General features: G+C 40.7%; 1 pseudogene; it reads left to right on the top strand.

Moving 5' to 3' along the window:
• The first annotated feature begins 613 nt into the window (after window positions 1-613).
• LOC129783654 (aprataxin and PNK-like factor) lies at window positions 614-21734 on the top strand (annotated as a pseudogene).
• Window positions 21735-24663: the final 2929 nt, after the last annotated feature.

The raw sequence follows: 24663 nt of genomic DNA, 5'->3' as shown, positions 1-24663 counted from the left end.
TGAGAAACCTTGGGGGCACCCAGAGGAGTCCCGTCCTCAGCAGGTCCTACAGCCGGACAGAGAGGGTCTCACCTGGGTCGCCAAACTGACATGCGGAATCGAACTGTACAACTCGAGGGCAGTTACAAAGAGGTATGTTTATTGCAGCGTCGGGTGCAAGGGGGATCGCTACTCCTAACTTGCACGCTGTTTCAACAAGCCAACGGATATTTATTATACAAAGTCATGCAAATACGTAAGGTTTCCAAAAATTCATTATCATAACCTCCTCCCTCTGGCGCCTCTTCAGGATGTACTTTTCATCTTATTGGGCAGTTACCTAAATTTCCTGCTTACCTTTGCATACATTAGCAGTCTGTTGTTTAGTTTCTGTTACCTACTAGAGTTCTTTACACTTCCATCATCTAACCTTTTGTTCAAGTGTAACACATCTGCTGGCTAACGATGAGCCCCAAGCTAATATGTGCCCACGGGGCTGGTTTTAATCTCTATCAAGGTCCTTTCCAGCCTGGGCTCTACTATGATTCTCTCACTTTGAAAACAGGAATGATGAGGCAGAGTTTGACCTTAAAGCTTTTAGTTCTGAAGAATGTACATTTTCAGGTCCTTCAAAATGGAACCTTGTTCCACAGAATGCTCTGGATTTCCTCTTGAGAATACCATGAGAAACATGGCAGGGAATGGCAAGACTGGAACAAAATCCCCTGGAAGTTCTCTGGGAAGAAAAGATAGGCAGCGGCATAGTAAATTGTCTAAAAGGTCAGATCTCCAGTAAAGGAAATAGAAGTGAGGAAACAGTAAACAAAGAGCAGATGACTGGTTCTGCAAGCCAACAGGCTCACTGGGCAGGACTTCCTGATCTTTTGGTGCCCAGGAAGGGACTCTTGAGCCTGATGCAAATCTGGATTACAAGACAGATTTCTGATTCAACCAGAAGTGCAGATACTTCAGAAAGCTCCAAACAGAACAAGCGTAAGAGGACACCTTGCGTGTATGGAACAGGCTGTTACAGGTGAAGCAAAAATAAACCCAGCTTAAGCTAGCTTGTTATTAAGAAGTACTGTATTAGCTACCGAAAACAGTAAAGTCGTTACAAGCTTTGATTTGAAAGAAATCTTTTGGTAAATGGGGACTGATGAGAAACCAATGGCATAGCAAGAATTTTAAAAGTATAAAAGGAGGAGCCAGGATGTCTTGCTAACTTCCAATATAACCTAAACAAGGGATGATGTACTTCAGCAGATTAAACGATGCAGAGTTCTAGGAAATAAGAAACAAAGGTCCACTTTAAAAAGGAAAGAAATAAACCCCCCTGTGTGTACAGTACATGTACCGGCAGGGAGAAGAGATGTAAATGACTGAAATGCCCAACATAGACTCTGTAGGCTTGTTTTATTTGCAGCTGAAACTTTTATGAAAGATGAAGTTATTGTATGCTTTGTGATCTGACTATTTAAAATGCTTATTATTTGTTATCCCTAAATAATGGGGAATTACTTCTGTTGTAACTTGGCCAATCTGCACCATTTTTTTTTTTATTTTTTTTTTTTTTAAGCATTCAGTCCCCTCTTAAAACCAGAACAAGTCACACTTATAAACTCCTTGTGAACCCTTATCTGGTCAGTGTCTTTGGTGATACTTCAATTGAGGGATGATTTTTATTTTTTTTTCTGCTACTCATATCCTCTCAATTCACAATCTGTCATACAAATGTTTTGTGCGATACAAATGTTCCAGCAAGATGCCAAAAACCCCAGTGCTGAGTGCCTGGTCTCCTGCTAGTTCTTTCTGCCCAGAAAAGATTTGTAATGCCATGTGTTAATATATTGAAGAGAAGATAGGCGTCTAGAGGTGTTCCTGAGGGTAGCAAGTGACCAGTGACCTGAGAACTGCCTTTAGGAGATTTTAAGCACTACATAAATCTATGTACATTGTAAGCACAAAAGATAAGGCTAATCCAGGAAACAGGAGGTCCTGTGATTTTTAATTTTTTTTTTAAATATTATCACTGTTACTACTTTTGTATTTTTTACCTCTTCCCCCAAGGGGCTTGAGTGACAGTAAAAACTTAGGTTGTTCAGCAAACAAGCAAGCACAAGTAAATGGGTTCTTGTGTATGTTTGGTGTGCCTGTTGCTGCAGATAACTGCGTAAAGCTGTTGTGTTCATGAGTACATCAGACTTCCAGTTTTCATGTAGCATTCCTTCGCATATCTCAGGTTTTGCCCTTCATGATTATGAGGAGGACATGGTTCATTAGGCAGCCAAGCTGATCCAGTAGTACAAATGCAGCCTTTAGTTTGCTCCAGCTACTTTTCATTTTGCTCAGACAAGTTTTCCCCTCTGTGGGGGTGAAGCTGATTCAATGCTCTGACACGCTGAAGGATTCCTAATGTTTTGGAAGGCAAGTTTTAGTTACAGGTAACATGCAATAGGAGTCTGCATGTGCACGTTTCTTCTTGGGTCTTTATTCTAAAACATTTGCGGCAGTACTTTTGGGAAGTGTTGCTTTATAAGAAGAAAAGAATGCTCTGAAATAGCACGTAACAAAATCTTACTTTGTTGGAGAAATTTGTAAATAGGAAGTATCAAAACCACCAGCTTTGGTCTTCAGGAAATGTGATGAGACTAAACCTGCTTGTTTGCAAAGAAAGGTGCTTTATCGTCTGTCCTGTATGTGCTTTTAATGCAAGACCACCAAGTAGTCATTCTGCATCAATGAGATAGCTATGTTGCAGTAAAGCAAGCCATTGCAGTTACCCATATTCTTGACAGAAGTGTACATAAGTGTGATGTGAATGGACGCTTTGAAGGAACGCATTGATAGCGTATTCAGTTTTTGATTGTGTAGTGTTTTCCTTGAGCAAAACCTGTTTTTTAGAGTTGCTAAGGAAGAGGAGCTGCTTTGAGTGCTCTTTTGAGTACGATGAGTAGCTGGTTTTTGTCTCCTTCCATTAATCTTATGAAAGGTGTCTTCTAGCACAATGTGCTGTAGGAGTCAATGTCTTAAATGAGGACTGCTTTGGTAACCATAACATTTCCTTACAGTGTTCTTTCTAGGTGAGGTTTCATATAAAATGTCATTTTTCCAATAACTGAATGCTCTTCAGTTTTCTAATCCGTATTTTATAAACTCCTAGTAAGAGATACTTGTCTTCTGCATATGACAGGCACCTTTGGTGGGTGCGTGGTTGAACAGCACAAATGGAAAAGATGAAATGTTAGTTTAGTTGATTTTATTAGATGTCTCTAACACATAGCTGAAATGTTTAGGAAATAAATTTGTAACCCATAGCTCAGTTTCTTCATTTATGAATTTGAAAACACTGCTTTTTGAAAGAGTCAAGCTTGATTCACACTTCTCTCTGCAGAGATTCTTCTTCTTATCCTCCGTCAGTGTGGGATTCTCTTCCTGTGGCAGTCTGAAGCTTTTTCCAAATCGAAAGAAACTGCTGTTACCACTAGGAGGCAAGTGCTCTGTCTGTGTTATATCTGACTATATTTGTTGTCAAGGAACTTACTCTTTGAATACTGTCTTGTGTTCATTTTCTTGTCTGCTGCTCGCTTTTCAGAAGTTAAAAGAATAGGGATTTAAAAATAAAAACAAATCCAAACCCAACCCCCATTTCGAGTTGCGTAGTAGGGGTGTGGTACAGCTGAACTCTCATCTCTGAAATTGTAATTTCACAATTTTTGTCCACAATTCTATCCTTTGGCTAGCCTGTGGTACAGTTCTGTGCTGACTGGGTGTGTGTGAATCTTTCCTATAACTGTCAAAGCAGGGCATGCTCAACCAGCCTTTGGATTTGTATGTGCATTCTTCTAAATACTGAGCTCTTTGTTTATGAAAAGAAGTATTTTTCATTTCACCTTCAGCTTGTAAATCTGGCAGCTACAGACTTGCATCTGTCTTTTTATGAGACCTGTTTTCTAGTAAGACTTACAGTTTAGAACTTATAAACATCTTACACGCACTTGTGGCGTTAACTTCAGGCTTGAATACTATGGCTTTATAACTAGTGCTGGTGAGTCATTGCAGGAGCGGGCTGGAAACTAGGACCATGCGTGGCATGCGCGCAGCTTCTGAAAGTGTATAAAAACTCGTGCTTCTGTACAGTAAATTGACATTTGCTTGCATCAAGCTGCGTCCCGTCTCTTCATTCGCCGCAAATTGGTGACCCCGACGTGATGCGTTTAAGGATCTAACGCGAAGGGCTCTCGAATCGCCTAACTGAGCGACATGCAGCGAATCCCACAGAACTTTGAATGATCTGCTGAAAGGAAGCAGGAGCCGGCCTGAAATCCCTCCGGAGTTGAGAGGTGAGCTGTGGGAAATCCGTAATGGGGAATCAGGCTTCGTCCCCAGAAAGAGACGTATATGGACTCATGAAGGGTCTTCTAGTCAGATCAGGGAGTCCGTGCCTCAGTCTCCTCAAATGGTGACCCCTATGGTGGTGTTCCGAAGCCTTGGAAGAATAAGGACGGAAAAAAGACAGCTCGTGGAAGAGGGCTGCGTTCCGGAGGAGGCGGCTTGGCTGAACGATCGTCTTGCTGTCTGGACCAGGCGGACAACCTAAACCCCGAGGATAACGCCTGTATGCATCGAGACAGGTGAGCAGCCAAGAAACTTTAGAGACTTGGAAAGAATGAAAGTGTGTACATACAGCAGCCAATTGTATGATGCTGCCGCGGAGGGGAACTCCGTGTCAGGAATGCATTTAGCATCTTGGTGGCAAATTCTGACTACTCTTTGCCAAGTGTGGACTAATTCTACTAATGTTGCTAAACCAGAGGAAGCTGTAAATTCCACCGACAGCGTGACTCTTCTCAAGACACCGTCAGTGATGGTGATTCTGTCCACACCTCCTCTGCCCCCAAAGCTTCTGTCACTGACTGCAGCGACCCTCACAACACAGGATCAAGCACGGGAACAGGACAACTCGGACAATGATTCCATTGACACTGATAAACCTTTTGATGCAGGTCCTATAGATCTGGAAAAGGAGCTAGACCTTTCCCCCACCCCCTTGTCTCTCCTGATGCATTGATTGTATTTTTGGGGAGGGTGAAAGGGGGTCTGAGGGATTGGTGGCAGGAATGCAAGTGGGAAACACTTAAGTGATGGGTTTTGGGAGTCGCTAGGGCATGTTCAGTATTTTGTCAGACAAATCAACCTGCAGAGTGGCAGCCTGTGCAATACGAGGCTGTTAAAGGGTTAAGCAAAGCAGTGCGGGAAGGGAGGATTCATAATACATTTGCTATGTCCCTTCTTGAAGTGATGGCAGAGCCTTATACACTCACACTGCATGATTGGAAGTTACTGCTTTGTATGGTACTAACTGATACAGTATATGATGAGGTTATCTGATTTTTGTGAGCTATGTGTAGTGGCCTTGACTGAAAACCTTAATCGGGGAATTGCTGTTAACTATGAGCAGTTGGCTGGAGCAATTAACTGTGCCGATTCTGTGACTCAGGCAAGGTATGCCAGGGACAACTGTTTGCAAATGAATGAGATGGCTATTAAGGCAGTCAGGATGCGGGAGTCTTGCCACAGTGTTGCGGGGTCCTAGAGAGTCACTAACTTTAATACTAACTTGATTGATTGGCTTCAGAATATTTTGCAACAAGTCGAACATCAGGAAGCTCAAGGGTTGCTTTTAAAACAACTAGCTGTGATAATGTCAATGAAAATTGTAAACGGGCAACTTTCACAATCGCAACCCCAACATGTGCCAAATGATTGTAACGCAGAACTCACAGCAGACTGTAATTCTCAGGCTGAGTTCTGGAATGCAGCATAACAGATTTTTGCTTCTCTAATCTCTTCTGTAAGAATAGTACACGCTTTTAACTTGCTTTGTAAATTAGGCTGCTAGCTTGCTGAACAAAGTAATACTACAAATACTATTTTTTTTTTCTGGCTTATTAACAGATGTTGATTCTGTCCATCACATGTTGCTACAGAACCGAGTTGCTGTTGATTTTTATTATTAGCACAGGGACACAAGTGTGAAGACTTTGATAGGATGTGTTACGTGAATCTGAGTGACCACTGTGAATTAATTTACAAAAGTATACAAAACTCAAAAGCCTTAAAACAAAGATCTGCAACAGAGCCAGGGGCGGGATGCCTTTGGTCTCTTCTCATGGCTGGGAAACTTTGGGCCATGACTCAAAAGTATTACAGGATTTATTATAATTATCTTTAACCACCTTATTGATGTTTGCCTTATGTCTCCCATACCTTTTTTTCCTGTATTTAGTTGATTGTAACATAAATCAGGTCATGGTCACCCAGCTACACACAACCTTTGCATTGTCGCAATTAACAAGCAAAAAAGAGGAGGACAGAGAATGTCTGAAGAGAGATGTAGGAGAGGAAGCTGGAGAATATTTGACCTAACAGGAGATGAGAAAACAACTAGGTATTTTGAAGGAGAATAGGAAATATAAACATGGTTGTTTAGTGTTTAATAGGTGTCTGCACGCTTGTAGAGATATATAGCTATGTAACTACATGAATGATTTATGCCCTGAGCCTGGTGGAGCATACAGCTGCAGTTTGTGTCCGGGCTCAGAGATGTAAATAGGGGCTTCTCTGTTATGGTAAAAGTGTTTCTCTTTGCATAAAAAAGAGAGGGAATGAAGGGAATGACCCCAGAGGTATGTTCAGAGAAGGCATGCGATGTTTGGAACTTTTTGACTGAACCAGTTCTTGTTTGGCGTGCCCTTCCACCTATGTATAATGTTAATCCAAAAGAAGCTGGTATTGTTTACACTTTGAATGTCAGTAATTGTCTTTCTGTAGATGCTAATGTAGTAGGAGGCTATGATGGGAACGTGTCGCAGCGGTTCTTCTCTTATCCAGAGTAACAGCAGGGAAAGCATTAAAGAGTTAAATCACCTTGTTTGATAAGCAGTTAAGAATGTGAGTCAAAATTGCCACTGCTTTTTTGTTGTTGGTTCAAGGACATGGCTGTGAGGATTTTGATGGTATGTGCTTCGTGGATTTTAGGCGCCCCATTGCAGCAACATGTTGACAAAATCTGAGAAAATTTCAGCCTTTTTGGCATCCATTCACTCAATTGGCAGTATTGTTTGTTTGCTATTACCTTGGTTGCCGTCATGTTTGCAAGGGCCCTGCAGAACATGGCAAACCTGGTACTAGCTGTTCAAAAACAAAAAGGGGAAATTGTAAAATTGTACAGAACAGAGACAGTGGGTTATTTTGACATTGATAATATGTCTTAGTTGGTTTTTTATTTGTTCTATTACTTGTGCCTTGTTTTTGCTCGATTTCAGGGGTTCTTTTTGTGCAACAGGAAGGGGGAGATGCAGGAGCGGGCTGGAAACTAGGACCATGCGTGGCAATCAGTTAGCTGAGGGGAATGTGCTCGGGCTTGTCTGGACAACAATTAACGTGATGAGGCATGTTTGCAGAGCACAGGGGAGTGGGAGACGGATGGCGCCAAGGATGGCGCCAAGGAAAGGTAACACCTTGCTGTTAATTGCTGGTAGTTAACCACCAATCAGGGATTGCCTAGTATGCAATGCTTAGCTTCAAGAACCAATCTGTTTAAAACGTGCAGCTTCTGAAAGTGTATAAAAACTCGTGCTTCTGTACAATAAATTGACATTTGCTTGCATCAAGCTCCGTCCCGTCTCTTCATTCGCCGCACGTCATTACGTTTTACTTACCAGTTTCTTTAGTAGGCTGAGAAAATAAGCCCTTGAGATGGCAGGGGTCTCCTGCATGTGTTTAAGAAGAGCCAGGGATTCTGACCTTACCACTTAAATTTGTTTTAGAAAAAGCTTTTAAGATGCTTTTGGGAGCTGCATAGATGAAAACTGTCTTGAATATTTCACTGAGCAATGCTCAGCTCGTGCTGGAGATGACTGCATTGATTCTGAAGAACTTTGTAAGTGTTACTTGCATAATTTTTATTTGCATAATTTTCTGTCAGAAATTCAGAGCTTCTGTGTATGAGAAGGCAACTCTCCTAAAACTTTATTCTTAAAATAGGCTTTTAATTGGTTATTTTTTGTGCGATTAAAGCTTAATGATTTAGTTTTGATCAAATTAATAACGTATTCCTGTGCAGCAAGGTTTTTTTGTAAAACTAACTTTGGAGTGCAGCTTCCAGCATGAAAGGTGCTGTGCTCTTACAACTCAGATCTCTTGTATTCATAAAAACCCGAACAAACCCTCAAACAAACCAAACTCTTAATAAAAGGAAGAAGATTTTTGCAAGAAGGGATAATGTGTACTTAATATTAGCTGTGCATTTCTCTGCTTCTATTTATTTTGCTGGATATCGTTGCACAACATCTAGAAATGGTGTAAGTATAAATTATCCACATAAAGGTAAGATAAACTATGATGTTACTAGTCCTGAGCATCTGAAATAGGACATGTTTGAGGTGCTTCACAGGTGATGTATAATTTGAGGAGCATCATCCACTGGCCCAAAGAATCCTGAGGCCCAGTGATAGGGTGCGTACATCAAGACCCTTCCCTTTTTCTTGCTTCCTCCTATACAATTTTTTTTTCTTTTTTCTCTCCTGCAATAAAGGCTCTTTGGTATTGGCCAAATAGCTTTTGAAGTAAATTCATGAAAGGAACTGGCTATCACCTAAAACAGAATAGGTTAGCTAACTGGCAGCTCTTAGGCCTTTTTTCCTTCATGACTATGATGCTGCATGTATCTTATTGTAGGAATAAGTGATATGGAGAAATAGTGTGAAATGGGGACAATGGACACCGACTGTGATTGTATATGTCTGCTCGGGAATGTGAGTATGGTGACTGGTCATGGGTGCGGTGTCTGGTCACATAGGCACACAGTTTTGAGGAGACACCTGCCCTTCTTCCTTTAACAAAGGGGCTATTTAAAAAAGAATGAGAAAAGGATGAGAGATATTCCAATGCTGTCTAGAGGGAGGGAGTGCTAAGTCTCCTTGCTGGAGGAGATCGGATGGTCACAAGGACATGAATCACCTTTCCTTGCTGAAGAAGATCGGATGGTCACAAGAACATCAATCACCTACAAACCTGCAAGACCACCACATTCCAGGAAACGGACTGATAAGCTAATTAACATACAAAGCGGGGTTTAGGTAACGAGTATGTATAGGCGTTAATTGAATATTCATTTGTTTTATTGTATAAATGTGAGATGGTTCGTCACTTCGGGTATGCACGCTTGTGGAGGAGCGTCACTTTGGGTATGCACGCTTGTGGAGGAGCCATCCCCCGTGCATCTGCGCGCAATAAACATACCTACTTTATAACTTTCGAGTTACAGAGTCTAATTCCGCACATCATAAGTATTAAAATGATTTCACAGAGCATTAGCTGCTTCTGTGTCCCTTTGAGAAGATGAATTGTGTTTCAAATGACTGAACTCAAATTCTGGCTAATATTGCTGGTACGTTAGCTCTGTGCATTTAGAAAACAATGCAAGTAGCCTCTAAAATGACTTGGTTTCATCCCATTTATTTTTAAATGGCAAAAGAAGTAGGCAGCCAGCCTGAATGTGGCGTTAGAAGTGATGTTTTCTGAGAACTTGTAGAATAAAAGACTGGTAAAGGCAGCCTTGCAATGATATCTAGCGAAACAGTATTTACTTACCCTACAGTCTGCAGAAATCAACAGAAAAGACCAGAACGAGGCGTCTGTCACCTGTGTAAATAGGACTAAGGGACACTGGATCTCTGATAAGTAGCTCCTGGAAGAGTTTATCTGTAGCTTGCTTGCTGAGTTTCCCGAGTGAAAGATACCAAGCAGATGGCGATGTAAAAGTATTAATACTAAATATCTAATCTGTTTTCAGTGCCTGAAAGGAGGCCTGAATGGTTAGTAGGGCTCATGGTGCTTAAGTAATCATTTTGCAAAAGCTGTAACAAAAGCTTTTTCTCTTACGGTGTTGGTTGAAATGCTGAAAATAATACTGACTGTTCCCTAGAAAGTTCTTAAGAGCCCGTTGTGGTCAGTGAGGAAGCTGCTGTGTATGTCGCTAGCTGCATACGTGCTTCTGGCTTGGTGTTTCTAAATGCAGCTGTAACAAGTGCAAATGACAGCAGTAATCCCTCTGCAGTTTCAAGTTATCATTGCTCTTGCTTGAGGCAAGCAGTTCACTTTTACAGTTTGCACAAAGATGTTGATTATGTACACTGGGAATTAGTGGTAAATCACTGAAGTATTTTGTGTATATCTTTTGGAAAATCATTTATTAAAACATCTCACTTTTCTTGCTTTCAAATATGCTTGAAAAAAAGTGTCTCTAAAAGAAATCAGAGGGAAAAAGTAGATTTGCTTTTAGTACAGTATGTTCATTATGACATAATTTTTTGTAGTGTCTTTTGATCTGCCCCATGAATTTCTCCTGAAGTCATAATGTATTTTTCTGTGTTCTTTTTAACATCACTTCTTCACAAGTGATGTTGTTTATAGCTGCCTTGTCTTGTACGGTGCTCTCATCACTAACATCGGTGTGGCTCAGCTACACACAGAGTTATGTCTTACGGTACAACTTCATGTCATCGTTGTGATTTGGTATTTCAAATAAAATGCCACGGTAGCCAAGGCAAACCTGAGAGCATAATCAATGTAATGTCCAGGAGACTGCTCCATTGTTTTGCCAATTGATGGGGTCAATAGATAGCACACAGACACCAATACAGAAGATACCCTTGATGCACTGTTTGTTTCAAATTAATGCAGAAAATAAGGCAATATGCACATACAGAAGGATTAGCCTACGATACCCTGATTCAAACAATAAAACAGATAAGCAAGGCAATGCACCTAATCGTTACTATTCACAGCTAGCTGTAGTGGTTCAGAAAGATACATCACCTGTTGCCCTAACAGGTTGCCATCCTCCAGCTCTGCAGTCGCTGGGGAGCCCCTGTTGCACGAGGGTCTGGAGAGCCTGTCCCGGCAGCTGGGAAGTCCTGCGCAGGGCATCTCCTGGTAGGTGAGGTCTGCAATGTCGCTGCAAGAGGGTTCAGCTTTTATACTATTAACAAACAAGCTCACGTAATTCCAAACGTGGAAACATCTGGTTTCACTCTCCTGTCAGATGCCACCAAAGCCTGGCCAGGGGTTGGGAGGAACCGAGGGAGTTCCTGTTATCAACTGGATTTTAACCACCGGTTTCCAGACAAGGCCAAAGAGCTGGATTCATGGCTTTGGCCGCCCGCCTCTAAGCAAGGAAGGATGCACTGTCTCTTCTCTCATGATTATAGTTTATCCAAGGAGCATCTTTTGCTAATGGCCATACATGGTTCACTAATGACCGTGCATATTTTGCTAATGATTGTATACTAAATACATATATTTAAGGTTGGGTTGGCGGGTTCTTTTGGAGGTCAGCTTTGGCTCAGGGCCTGCTGCTCAGGCCCCAGCACTTCATCCCTCTGGAATAATACGCTGGCATTTGAAGTGTTCAAGTGAGTAGTAACTTGCATACGGAACAGAAGTAATGATTGAGACATACTGCCTGAAGCTCACAGGTGATCACCCAAGAGCGTGGGAAGGCTTCAGGACTGCAGTTGCTCAGCTGCCATGGGTTGGCCCTCGCAGCTTGAGCTCAGACTTTGCGAGAGGTTTGTGTAGCACTTGGTAACTCCAGAGGGAGTCATGACGGAGCAAGCCACGGAGCGAGATTCATGCTATGGGACTACATCAGTAGATTGTGTATGTGTTGGAGGCCTGAAACGTAAAGCTGATGATGGCAAATAGGAGAATTCATGTTTTAACCTCTTGCAGCCTCTGCTGAAACAAAACTTTTCTTCAATTATCCTGAAAGCAGGTCTTACATTCTGCATCAAGTTAAACATTAAAAGCTTCTCTTTCTGTAACCACTGAAAATGTCACTGATTCAGTAACACCTTTCTTACCTCCACTTCTCCTGTTTAAATGGAATAGTCAGTTCTTGATCTATATTTGTCTTTTGCAGGAAGAATCCCATTCACTTTCAGCAGTTTAGTCACCCTAATGACGATGACAATCATGAAACAGAGATCGTAACTCAGGATAACAATGATAACCGGCCTGAATGGAACGTATGGAACGGCTTGTTATAGGTAAGAAGCACTGTACAAAATGGCTTTTCTTGTTTTACAGGTTAAGAATGTTCTCCCCTGGAGTTGCAAATTGACAGTAGGATAGTGATGTTAAATCTTGACTGTGGCTTTCCAAATTTACTGACGCCAGACTGCTACCTTTATGCCACCAAGGTCTGTGCAAAGTATTTGTGATTTCAGCTGGTGAACATGAAGCCTTGACTTTTGGAACCGGTTCAGTGGCCTAGAGATCAAAACTTTCTCATTTTTCAACCTGTAGTAAACTGTTCTTGTATAGAAACAATAATTTATTGTTACATGTTCTTCTTGATATGTAACTTTTAGTTCAGATTTTCACAAAATATTTGTTAAGATTTTGTACAAAACCTCTATTTTAGTTAGTATTTGATTTGTTAGAAAGCATAATTTAGGTACCAGCAAGAAAATCCACTTTATGGCTGACTGCTGTTTCTTTTAGCAGCTGTTGATTTTCTTCAAAAGATCCTTTTGTTCCATTTGTTTCTCAATATCTAGGTTTTACACTTGTATTTAGCAGAGTGTAATGACTGCTTTGTAATTGATGCAATGGACAAAAGGATATATTTTGAGACAACAGCCCTTTTGTGGGGGCATATTGAAACTAACAGCTGCTGTTAAAGATTGTGCTTGAGCAGAAACATTTTCTCTCTCCCTGGAAGCGTGATGATCCTAAAGAGCGTGTTCTTTATAAAGTGTAACAAAATGGGAGTAACTTTTAAGGAAAAGCCATCTTATGTTCAACTAATGCAGAAGTGTTTCTTTTCTCAAAAAACATCTGTGAGATGAATTTCTCACCTCAGGATGAGAAATCTAGGTTTATACTGCTCCTGAAATTGCCAACATACTTTTCAGGAGTACAATGGACACTGTCCAAAACTAAAACTGTCTCTCTTTGCAGATAAGTCAACTCCTGTGCTTTATTGGTTGATCATTTCTTAAACAGTGTTTCATTCTTTTTGGGGTAGAAGAAAGGAGGCACCCACAAAGCAATGATAATTCTTTCCACAAAGCAACAGGTGTCATTTGAAGGATTTTGATGTTATTTTTGTTGTCTTTATCTGTTGGCTACTACTGGAATACATAATTGAGTTATCTAAATGGTGTGCCTTGAGTTGGGATCAAATGCTCTGATGCTACCAACACTTGCAAAACACTGGATTAAGTAACTGTTCTGTTTCAGTACGGTATTTAATAGAAAGCTGTACTTGCATGTTTTTATTCAGATAACTATCCCTTCTAATGCACATGAAATGCACTTTGGGATAGCAGTAGCTATAAAACTGTAAATCAACTTCAAGTATGTGAATGTGTAACAATTTATTTGATGTAAAAATAAGATTTTCTTACTGAAGAGTATTCTATTTTTGAAGAATAAGAAAACATAAACAACTAGTTTTACAAGGCAGTCTTCACAGCAAGGGTATTTTGTAAAATATCAAAAAAATTCTGCAGTTATAGAAATTAATCTTGTGTTTCAAGCAATGTCAAATGGTAGTTTTACAAGGCAGTCTTCACAGCAAGGGTATTTTGTAAAATATCAAAAAAATTCTGCAGTTATAGAAATTAATCTTGTGTTTCAAGCAATGTCAAATGGTATGCCATTCTTAAATAGTGGGCTTTAATTGTTGATTCTTTTTCAGAAGGAGAAATTAGGACAACTGAACCAGTTTTCTTCCAAAGTTAGAATTTTTTTTAATTTTAATTTTCTGCACAGAAGTAAATTGAGCTGAAACAATTTTAACGTGCGGCTCTAATACACTAAGACAACAGATCAGCACGGTGTAAGTGGGACCAAGTTAAAACATTAGAACAGCATTGGATAACTGCTTTGGGGGGTGGGATAAATCAGTGTGTTCATGACCTGGATCGCAGCCTGAATGAGGGGAGCATTTATTGCAGATCAAAGAGTAAGTTGACTTTAAATTTTTAATTTTCATTGCATTGATGCTGTTTTTTAATAGAAGACATACACACTTGTATATTGAACTTCCCAGATTGCAGCAGCATATTGCAGAAATTAGTAAACTCTCTTAACAGTCCTTCTTTGGCCTTTCCCTGTGATACTTTGAGACAGGCAATTCTTTTCAATTTCTTTAATTTTCCCAAACTATTTGATTTTTAGCCTTATGTTGCAGAATATGGAGGTTACGGCTGGGTATCTCAGACTTGTGATGCACTGTGTGTGCATTGCACTTTATGCACCAGAGGTTATGTTCTGGTTTTGGTTTTAGTGAGAGTAAATAATTGGATCAGTTCTTATTATGCTGAGCAAATGCATCTCATCTTACAAGTTTGGAAACTATCTCATCCCTTGGTTTTGATCAGCTGTCTTTTTTATTTTTTTTTAAAAGGCTGAAACAAAAGGAACTCTTATGGAACCCTTTTTTTCTTCCACCCTACATTACGTAAGCTGAGACACTGCAGTAAGGCACTGGTCACAGAATTTTATTTTAAAAAGAAGTGAAAATTATTCACAAAATACAAAGGAGTTCTGGGAACTTGTTAGGTTCTTGTTAGGTGTGGAACAAGGTGGCAAATCAAGCTTTTACTGTTTTCTTTGCAGGAAGAATCCACAGCATAAACTAGAATACAAGCACAGTGCACCTCCAGGTAAGCCAAGTTGTTCAGTATAGCTCAAAGTGGGGGGAAAAAACCCCCAAACCCAGTAATGGATGCCAACACCTTGGAATAAAATGCTTTAAGTGAGAAAGTAATATTGCATTTGCAGCTTGCTCTGTATTGCCCTGCACCCTTGCTCTTCTTGAGCATGTGGTGTTGCCGTTGTCTGTGATAAGGAAGGTAAGGCTGCTTGGCCGCTGCACACTTACATTCACTTTTTCAAATGTTTTTCAACTGAAACAAGATGGTCTGGGTCAGACACCACTGACATAGTTTGTATGCTTTATATCTTAGGATTTGACAAAAATGCCAGATGGCAAGTGGCTGTTTTCATGAGTTTAACAGGTTTTATTGAAAACTAAGCATGGTATAGCATGGTCTTACCAGATCTCTCTATTCTGCTTCCTCCATTTGGAGCTGGAGTGTTACAGTGAAAACAGGGAATATACTGAAGTATTTCTCAACATTTCAAATGGATACTGCAGTAATTTTTTTCTGTAGCTTTTTTTCCCATCCCCACAGCAAAATGTGTGTATCCCTATAGCATGTATGTTCTGTTGAGGCTTGGAGGGAATATAATTAAAACTGAATCTGAGATTCTATTCTAAAAGTCTTTTTGTATTCCAGTAACTAGACTTGTTGAAAAACACAGGGGAATATACTGTTTATATTTTGTCTGTTCTTAGAGAATTCAAAGATGTACTTTGCATTCTTTTTGTGCTTTTTCTTAATTATTGGACTTGGAGGGTTTTTTTTTTCCAATTTAATTCCCAATGCAAAAAGACAATACTTTAGAGCAGAACAGTTAGGGAAATGTAATGATAATGCATTTTACTTCAAAAAATCAGGATTATGACATTACCCCTGCCCATGGCAGGAGGGGTGGAACTAGATGACCTTTAAGGTCCCTTCCAACCCAAACCATTCTATGATTCTATGGTTATTAAGGAGAAATTGCATTTATGGAAACAATGGTGTAAAATATTTAAGTGCTTTGAAATACTGCAATTGTCTGCCGTAAAAACCCCAGCCAGTACTGATGATGTTTGTCTACAGACGGCATAGTTCATAATTGTAAGAACAGTTCATCTGGGTAATCTTTAAAGAATCATTTAATACAAAAAAAAAGGTTTTTGGGGGCAGCAGAGTAGTTTTTATACTTGTAAATACAGCACAACCATTGCAGCATTTCTTTTAATAAGCCAGTCTTCTGTTGTAGCAACCTCTCCAAATAACCCTTATTGCTAGGTTGTACTCTGTCCTGGCTAATAAAATTTCTTTCTTTAGTAACTGAAAGAAGAACACGACAAAAACTTCAAAAAATGGTATGTTCTGATGTTTTGAATGGGCCCATCAGCATGGGATGCAACTGATCTGCTTTGGGTTTTGGGGCATTTAGTGGTGCTGGAGATGCTTGATAATACTTACCTGAGAAGAAGGTAGTCATTATTTTAGTAAAACTCTGCTTCCTTTTTTGCAAGTAATAGTGCTGGAATTGAATTCCTGTGTGCTGAGCACACCTGTCCTTCCCTGGAAGCAGGCAGCGAAACAAACAAATGTTTTGAGAGACATGTGTGACCAAGCCAATTCTTCCTTCCTTGAACAGGGTTCATAACAGGATGAAAGGAGCCAATAGTTCATCCACAGCTAGTTAAGGTTACCCCATGAAGACTGATTGCTCTTGAAACATTGAGATACTCCTGCATTGCATTGACCTCTAAATAAATGTCAAAAGATATCTCTGGATGTGGTGATGAGCTTTTCTTATATTTACTCTGAGGTACTGATGTTACAGGCTTGTTAGGACTGAAGTGTCGAAGAAGGGTAATGCCTTTCAGCTGGGGGCAGTGTTCGCTATGAACTACATACGTATCCTTCGAACTTTAGTTTCTAGACATCAGTGAGGATTATGTAGTATCACAGGCAACTGTAGTCTCTCTTGATAATGTAACCTGTAATACTATGTATGAGTATCTCCTCCATTTACCAGTAGTACACCTAGCTTGCTTTGCTGCTGCCAATAATATTAACTTACATGTTGCAGGTGCATGGGCTCCAGTTTTAAATATCCTTTAGCTCTGTTTCAAGGCATCTCTTGTATCTCAGTTTGGCTTCCAAATGTGAAGCTTCCTGTTATTTCTAAAATAATTTACAAGTGAGCGTTGAAGAGGAGTCTGAAAGCCTGATGATATGCCATCTTTACTTTCACTGGCCTGAACAAGGCATGAGGATGTGGAACTGCTGCATCTCAAGTGGAGGTGGGAACTGACTTGTCTTCTTTGAGATCACCAAGGTGTGGCTGGGCATTTCCTACAGAAATCTTCAAAACAGAGATCTGCCTTCTAGAGAAAGTAAAGTGCAAATAGCTGTAGTTTTCTAGACAAAGTGTTTTGGCCTCCATTCTGTTCTGCGACCTACTTTCCACTCAGGAATGTCTTTCCCATCCCATTTCCTTATCATGTATGTGTGTACTTCTGCTGTCACTGAATGCTTGATATGGGTGTATCTGTGCACTAGCATATTTTGAGGCATATTTGTTAGCTGTACGCTTTGCCACATCCCATGGTGCAAGTATGAGCCCCATCTTGATCACCGCTCCCTTGCAGAGATGTGCATTAAAGAGTGGCAAGAATTGTAAGCAGCGTTGTAAGTGCAGCGAGCGGTTAAGATTTTAATAATGAAGCAAGCTGGACTGTGTGCATATCTGAAGTTTAAAGCTAATCTTGAACGTTTAAAATGTAGCTGTGTCTTTCATAAGAGGACCTTCCTTACCAGAATGGTAGATCCTGTGTGTGCAACTCATGGCAGGTGGTCAACCAGGCATGGCTATGGATGGAAAAGTGCTTCTCTTGTAAATGTGTAAATCTTTGACATGGAAGTGAAATTCAATCTGTTAAATTCAACTCCTCATCCTAAGAACGAACCAGGGAAAAATTGATATTCCATGCACAGTGGGAAGAAGGGAATTCATTAATTAAAGTTCTGTTCATATTTAATGATTGTTTAAATTTCTTTTTTCCCCTCAATATCTTGTTGACTGGCTTGCTTAGTTCTCTTGAGGGCAAAGCTTGTAAAAGGTTGCACTCAGCAAGCTCACATCTGAGGCGGTCGTACCGAGCCATGCAAGATCACACAGGCAAGGTTCCATTAGCCTTTATTTCGTGCTGTTTGGCACAACTGCACTGTTAAGCACAGCAGGATTAATTTCTGTTCAAGCGCACTGAAACTCCACCAGCCAAGAAAAGAAGGGTGCTATCTACGTGACATTTGCCATGTTTAGTTTTTAACATCGATAGTCTAATTGCTGCGAGATGGATTACAAATTGCCAATAGAGAATGTGGTCTATGTTCTGAGAAACAGTCTAAGGCTAATTACTGGGGAAATAGCTGTAAGGGAGGAAGGAAAAAAAAAAAAGAGAAAGGCTGGAGTGTGTGTTGTCATTAAATTGTCACTAGTGAATGGCTTCACTGCCTTGTTGCTACTTGGATGAATGACCTGCTGTGGCTATGGAGTCTGCAGAATTCTCCTGCACACTTCTGTGTATGTTTTCTAGCAAGCTGATCGGCTCACTTCCAAACATAACCCTTTGTAAAGGGGTGGTCAGCAAGCTTTTTCTCCCCATGTGAAGGAGATAATTTCAGGGAATGTTTCAAGGTCATATTTATAAATATGGTACTAGGGGAAAGGGAGAATTGTGCTTAATGAGCAGCTTCAGGGGCTGTGGAGCTGTATTAAACTATAGCAGAAAGAGAGGAGTGGGAAGACATGGAAGGAAGTGCATCATTCACTGCTGAAATCTAAAAACACTGGTGGATGAAAACCAACATCGTATGCTCCTCATACATTTGTAGGAAAAATATGGAAGTAATCAGTATTTTTCCAGAATTCCTGTTTCTGTTGTAAAATACCACCTGCAGTGCTGTGAAAGGGAAAAGCAGTTTTTCTTTGTTAATCTGGTCTTGGGCTTGTTATTCTCACAGGCTTAGGCTGAGAAGAGAGATTTTGTTCTTAATTTAGCATCTTTGTTTCGACTTCTCCCTCCAAGACATAATTCCTTCTGCACGACTATAGTCTGTGATTCTTAGAAAAAATTCTGCTGTTATGGGTAAACATGGGCATAATTACTTTCCTCTAAAGTCTGGTAAACAGTAAACTAGCAAGCATCATATGGGATGGGATTACAGCCGAAATTGACAGCTGACATTTTCAGGATTTTCTGCTAGGTGCTATATAGGTTGCTAGCCATAGGATATTTCTCAGTTGTAGTATTGGCTGCGTCACACATGGCTGACTTTATTCTAGGAAGTCATTGGGTGCCTCTGTAGCACAGCTCACCCATAAAATTGTGTACCTTTGAGGGAATTGACTGCTGCTGTAAGTGCTTTTGAAAACCTTGCTATAGAGTATAAAATGTTAATCAGACCATAAGATAATTCTGGAATAGTAACATTCCACTAGCAGAAAAATGTAACTGACAGAGGATGTGATCTGACTACACCAGGTGCTGGTGTTCTTGCTTGTTCACCGCACGCACAGCTTGAGTGTCTGGAGCTCTGACCTGAGGTTTCAAGAAGCTGCTAAGAAATACCTGAGGTTAATATAAACATGGATTATTTGGACTGGGTTGTGTAGCTGAGAAGACACATTTCTAGTTTCATATATAAGATGATAAGAACTGCTCAACAGATAAATCATTATGAGATCATTGACAGGTTATCTCCAGATGAGGTAAGAATGCAGAAACTGGAGGCTGGGAAGAAAAGGAACAAATACAGCTTTATTCAGGGGTGTGACTTAAGGGCAGCATACCATGACTGGAATATTAACAGTCTGTGGCTAGTTAGGAATTGTGGGCCTGTAAGAAAAAGGGAGGTAGCGTAGGCTGGTAGAGCAATGGTCGTGCACATCTGCCAAAGTCCAAAAGCAGTGGAAATAAACTTGTTAAAGGTTCACAGCTACCGATAAGTAAAAGGAGAAGGCAATGCTGCTATGGCAGCAGCTTTGCATCGATGCTACCAAGTCAGGTAGATAAGGCTTCTTCAAAAATCAGGCTTGCCCTGTCTCTGGGAACTGGTTTATATATGTCAACATATCTGAGCACTTAAAAGACTACTGCAAGACAAGCTGCCTAAAAAAGTTTAGGAACATGCAGCGAGCAGCATCCATTTCTTGTGAATAGAGGTTTCCAAGTTTTGATTCCTGCCAATGTAGAGTATTGTGACATACTGGGAAGACAGAAGGCAATTTAATCACAAAGTGTGAGCTGTGCAGAAGATGGATAGGCAGCAGATTGGACAGCAGCGCGATAGAATAGACTGAACTGGGAAGGCGGTAGGCTGCATCCAGCTCAGGAAAGAAGTGTTCAGCATTTGTTGTTTCCTTAACCTGTGTTCAGAAAGGAAGTACAGACTACACAGCACAGATCCAAGTTGAGAACGTAGGAGGTGAGTGATCTAGCAGATTTCTTTGCTCACCTGAAGCTCAGGAAAGAAGTGAACGGGAATTCAAAGCCATGTCAGATTCCAAAGAGCAAGAGTATAAAGTAGCCCTAAGTAAATATGGATGGGTGAAGGCAGAAAATTTATAGAGTCAGAATAGCTGTCTAGCAAGAGCTAGGGGCTAAATGGCAAGAAAGATGCCTTGTTTAGGTATAGAAGTAGCAGGAAGATGACCAGGAAAATTGTGTATGCCACTCCTTCAGGAAAGGAGAGTTGTCAGAAGACGTTATCTGATACCATTTTCTTCTGGTATCAGAAGATGTTATCAAAAGAGGCCTGGCAACTGTTTTCCAAGTGCTGGAAGAAAAGCCACTAAGGAGAGCTTTCTTAATTGATCAGACTGGTAAGCCCTGCAGTAGTGGTCAGAGAGGGATGGTACAGCTTTACATGAGAGTCTTGAAAATCAAACACAAAATTGTCAGCATTGGATAGAGTGCTTTAGTTGAGCCTTTCTCCTGCTGAGGAGAGAGGCTAACTAGATGGCCCCTGCAAGGTCTCTTTAGTTCTGTATTTATTATTCATGAATATATGGCATTTTTGTCCCTACAGGAGAAAGGGCTGTGGAGAAAGATGAACCACATGAGTATGATCTTAATGGCAGCTTTAGAGATGATGAGGAAGAGGTGTGCGAACCTACCGATGAAGACTTTGACTGGGAACCAAGTTCAGAAGACAAGGTTAACAAAGATGTTGAAATGCTTTTGCAAGAAGTGTCTAGATTTGTTAGAACCAAAAAGTAGCCATAGGGGGACAACATTACAAATGCCCAAGCTGGTTATGTTAAAACATGAATGTGTAAGGAGGGGAATTGCTTTGAAAGCTATTTTTTCCTCAGTGATGTAGGCACTGCAGGAGGATTTTAGTCAGCGAGGGGATTCAGCAGTGTCTTTCTTTTCCATATGGTTTTTTATGTTTTATTGAGTGGTGGAGCCAGAGAACTGAGCTCTGAAAGTTTTTCGTGTTTCCTGCCCCCCCCCCCATCTATTTCTTATGTTCTTATGCAACACCATTGGTATTTCATAGTTTGAAACACAGTTTTAAAGGTTGTTAATGCTTCATCTTCCTGTGCTTGAAAGAAATACTGGCATTAGGAAAGCCTTTTCTTTTGCTGAAGCACAGTATATACTGTGTTGGATGAAGGGGAGTTACACTGCCCACCTGCCGTATCACAGACTAATTCTTGGCCATCACTGGGGAGTCTGTCTAAATTTTGTTAACGTTCTTTTGAGTTAGTGCAGTGCTACTGGCTCTCCTCTTTGGTGTCATTTCTTTGGTTCTCCTGATTAATACAGATTAAATACAGATTAATACAGTTAAATACAGAATGTGTAAATCACTTGAGAACAGTATATCAGTGTATCGAACCGCATGGTTGTCTAAACAGTGACTATGGTGTATTTGCTGTTAATTACAGTAGGACCTCTTTCCATGCCTGTACCTCACTGGAATTACATTCAGTTTACAACAAAGCTTAAGTCTTGATGATTGTATTTTTGCACAATTAAACTTGTATCATACTGCGGGAAAAACGTTTGCCTGTGTCTCTGTGATTTCTAAAGACTGTTGAAGAATCTTGCCTTCTGTGTGTTTGCAGCACGCCTGAGCTTTCAAGAAAGTAAAAGTTTTAGTGTGTTTCAGTGCAGGTGACTGGAGCCATGTGAATTTGGCACCTTTTTGGACACAATCTGGAAATTCTGCAGGGGAATTATTCTTGTGTGGCTCTGGCTCCCCTGGGAGTTGGAGACAGACATCCAAATACACTCAAGCTTTTCAGCTGTGTGGCTCAATGTGCTCTGCTTAAAATGAAATGGCTGTTGCTGCAAGCTGGCATTGGGTGCTTTTGGATGTGGGGACCATCTTCTGCCAATTGTGTGTCAGAAGCTTCTCTCAAAAATTGTAGATGTCAAAAATACAAACATTTATGATGGGGAACTCTTGTGAATTTGGAGAACATCAGCTTCTGTTGGCCAACAGCTTACTGTTTGCTCAAGTTACTCCATACAGAAAGAATCCATTTGGTGTTTTGTACAGTGATTTCTGTGACCATAACCTTCCTCAAGCTAAAGCATTCTGTATCACAGCGTTAGTCTGTGAATGGCTATTTAAGCTGCTCACAGGAGCTACTAGCCTTTACTTTGAAAGCAGAAATAGCTTTTTATTGCTGGAGGCTCCCAGTCAGATCTGTAATCACAAAAGCACATTTGGAAGTAAATTTTGATGTTGCATGATAGATCAAGTTTTATTACCGATACATCGGGACTGAAAAACTTGTGTATGACCAAAGCAGCACACTGGGACAGTCCAAGCCGTCGTTGAGCTGCTCTGTGCTGGTAGGTTGAAGTTCTCTCTGTTGAAGTGCATTTCCCTGTTCTTGTATTCTTTCCTTAACAGCAGGATGCATTTTTATTCTTCTGGCAGGATGAAGTGGTAACTCCAGGATACTGGAATACTGATCGAAACTACTCTGTTGGAGATACAGATGAGAGTACCCGGGCACTCAGGAGACCCTGAAAATTTTCAGGTTACCCAGAAAGGCAGAGGGTAACATTTCACCACGTAGACTCTGCATCACATTACCCTGTAATACACTCTTATTTGCTCTGAAAAAAAGCAACTGGTGAAATCTTTACCCCCCTGCCTCCTCCCCAGAAAATCCATTTTGAAATACTGTACTTCAAATGAAGTGAGTAAGAAGTGCTTCTCTCCAGCTGCCACCTGAGAGGGTACCCATCTGTTTGAATAATATGGCTAAGATGTGTAAGCCTCTGTTCCTTGTGTGATGGGGCGCAGACCGTAACTCCTCCCTCCTTTTATCTTGTGGTGCTACAGACTGCTCTCAAACTGCCCCCAAATTCTCCTTCTGTAACACTTCAAATGCATTTCCTTTGCTTCATTGAAAGCCTGGACAACACGGAGTGCCCTCAACCCAGAGCATGGGGAGAAGTTAATTACCTTTTGATTTGTAGCATCCTTTTAAATATTTAAAGGCCTTTAGACAGCTCTTCTGTTAAGAAGATGCTGATGTTAAACAAGTCCATTCACCCTATGATTAATCCTGTGAGACCCTGTTTCCTGAAGCCCTGATCCTTCTTAACCATAGCCTCTTGGCTGCTTTCTCCTTGGCTTATGTCTTTCTGGAAGAGTGATCCTCAGAAACAGACACTGTTTCAGGTGAGAATGACAGGAGACCCCAGCCCAGGCATGATCCTGGGAGGGGTTTTCCACCGATGGTCAGTGATTGCAGAGACAAACCTCTGCTGGCCTGTTCATGGGCACGGCAGGTGAGGGGGCACGGAGGCCGTCTGGGGTCCGTGCCCAGGTACCTGCCTTTGACAGGGGCTTAGAGGAGGGAGCTGCTCTGCTGCTCCTGTCGCACAGTCCTCTCTTTATTGCCGTTTTTTGTTGTGGTTGCCTGAATACACATAACTCTTGGATAATGACTTAATCTTGGAGTGGGACCTGAAAAGGAGTTCTTTAGTTAAACTAATGTGATTTCATTTTTAAACTAAAGGAATTTATTTTCAATTGAATTTGATTTTTCTCTGCTTTTCTTGCCTCTTAGTTCTTTACCATCCTGCCGTGACATCTGGCAGACAGCAAGGGAGTAAGAGCTTTCCATAGGCTCAGCCGTGGATTCTGACAAAGTTTGTTGCAGGTTTCTTCCAAGTTTGTCCCCCAATAGTAATATCGATTTGTTAATAAGTTAAGATTGATTGACTTTATTTGATTGATTAATTGATTTTATAAAATCATTTAATAAAATTAAAATATAGAAGGATAAGAAAAAAAAATTATAAGAAACTTATAGCTACACAGTAAAAGTTGTTATGAGATCTTCTGTACGTCTTGTACCAAGGCTAGAAGAAGGGCCTGGAACTATTGTTAAAACATAGGTAATAACTCTAGGGTTGAAAGGTTCCTTTGTATTTAACCAGTCTTCTGTATGCAGAGGCGTATTGAAATGTCAGAATATGAGATTAATGGGAACTGGGGAGAGTCGACTGGAACAGCTTGTAGGTGCCTGCCAAGAAACCGTGAACTTTAGTAAAAGGTAATTCCGGCAGGGGGAGATCGCGACCACCGACTCATATACCACCTACCCAAATCGTACCCTAGACCCATTTCTAGACCTTTCTAAGCTTTACTGCGCATAATCGGATATAGGAGGAGAGTATGTAAATGATTTACGGGAAATGTTATGATTATGCATGAATAATTAATGAATATGTATGAATAAGTTCTATATATGGAATCTGATTTTGGGACCTGGTGTGCGTTGATCGTGAGAGGACTCGCTCACACACCCGGCCGTCAATAAAGAAGTGTCTGCTTATCTACATCACATTGGTGTCGATAAGTTCTTCATTCCGAGATTTCGGTAACAATAGTTTTGCTCAAGGGAGTCACCGTGAGCGGTGTTGATGCTGACAGGGAA

This window comes from Falco peregrinus, chromosome 1 (assembly GCF_023634155.1).
Source record: "Falco peregrinus isolate bFalPer1 chromosome 1, bFalPer1.pri, whole genome shotgun sequence".
In the NCBI taxonomy this organism is placed as follows: domain Eukaryota; kingdom Metazoa; phylum Chordata; class Aves; order Falconiformes; family Falconidae; genus Falco; species Falco peregrinus.
The sequence above is the reverse complement of the archived record's forward strand: the minus strand, read 5'-3'. Positions and strand labels throughout refer to the sequence as shown.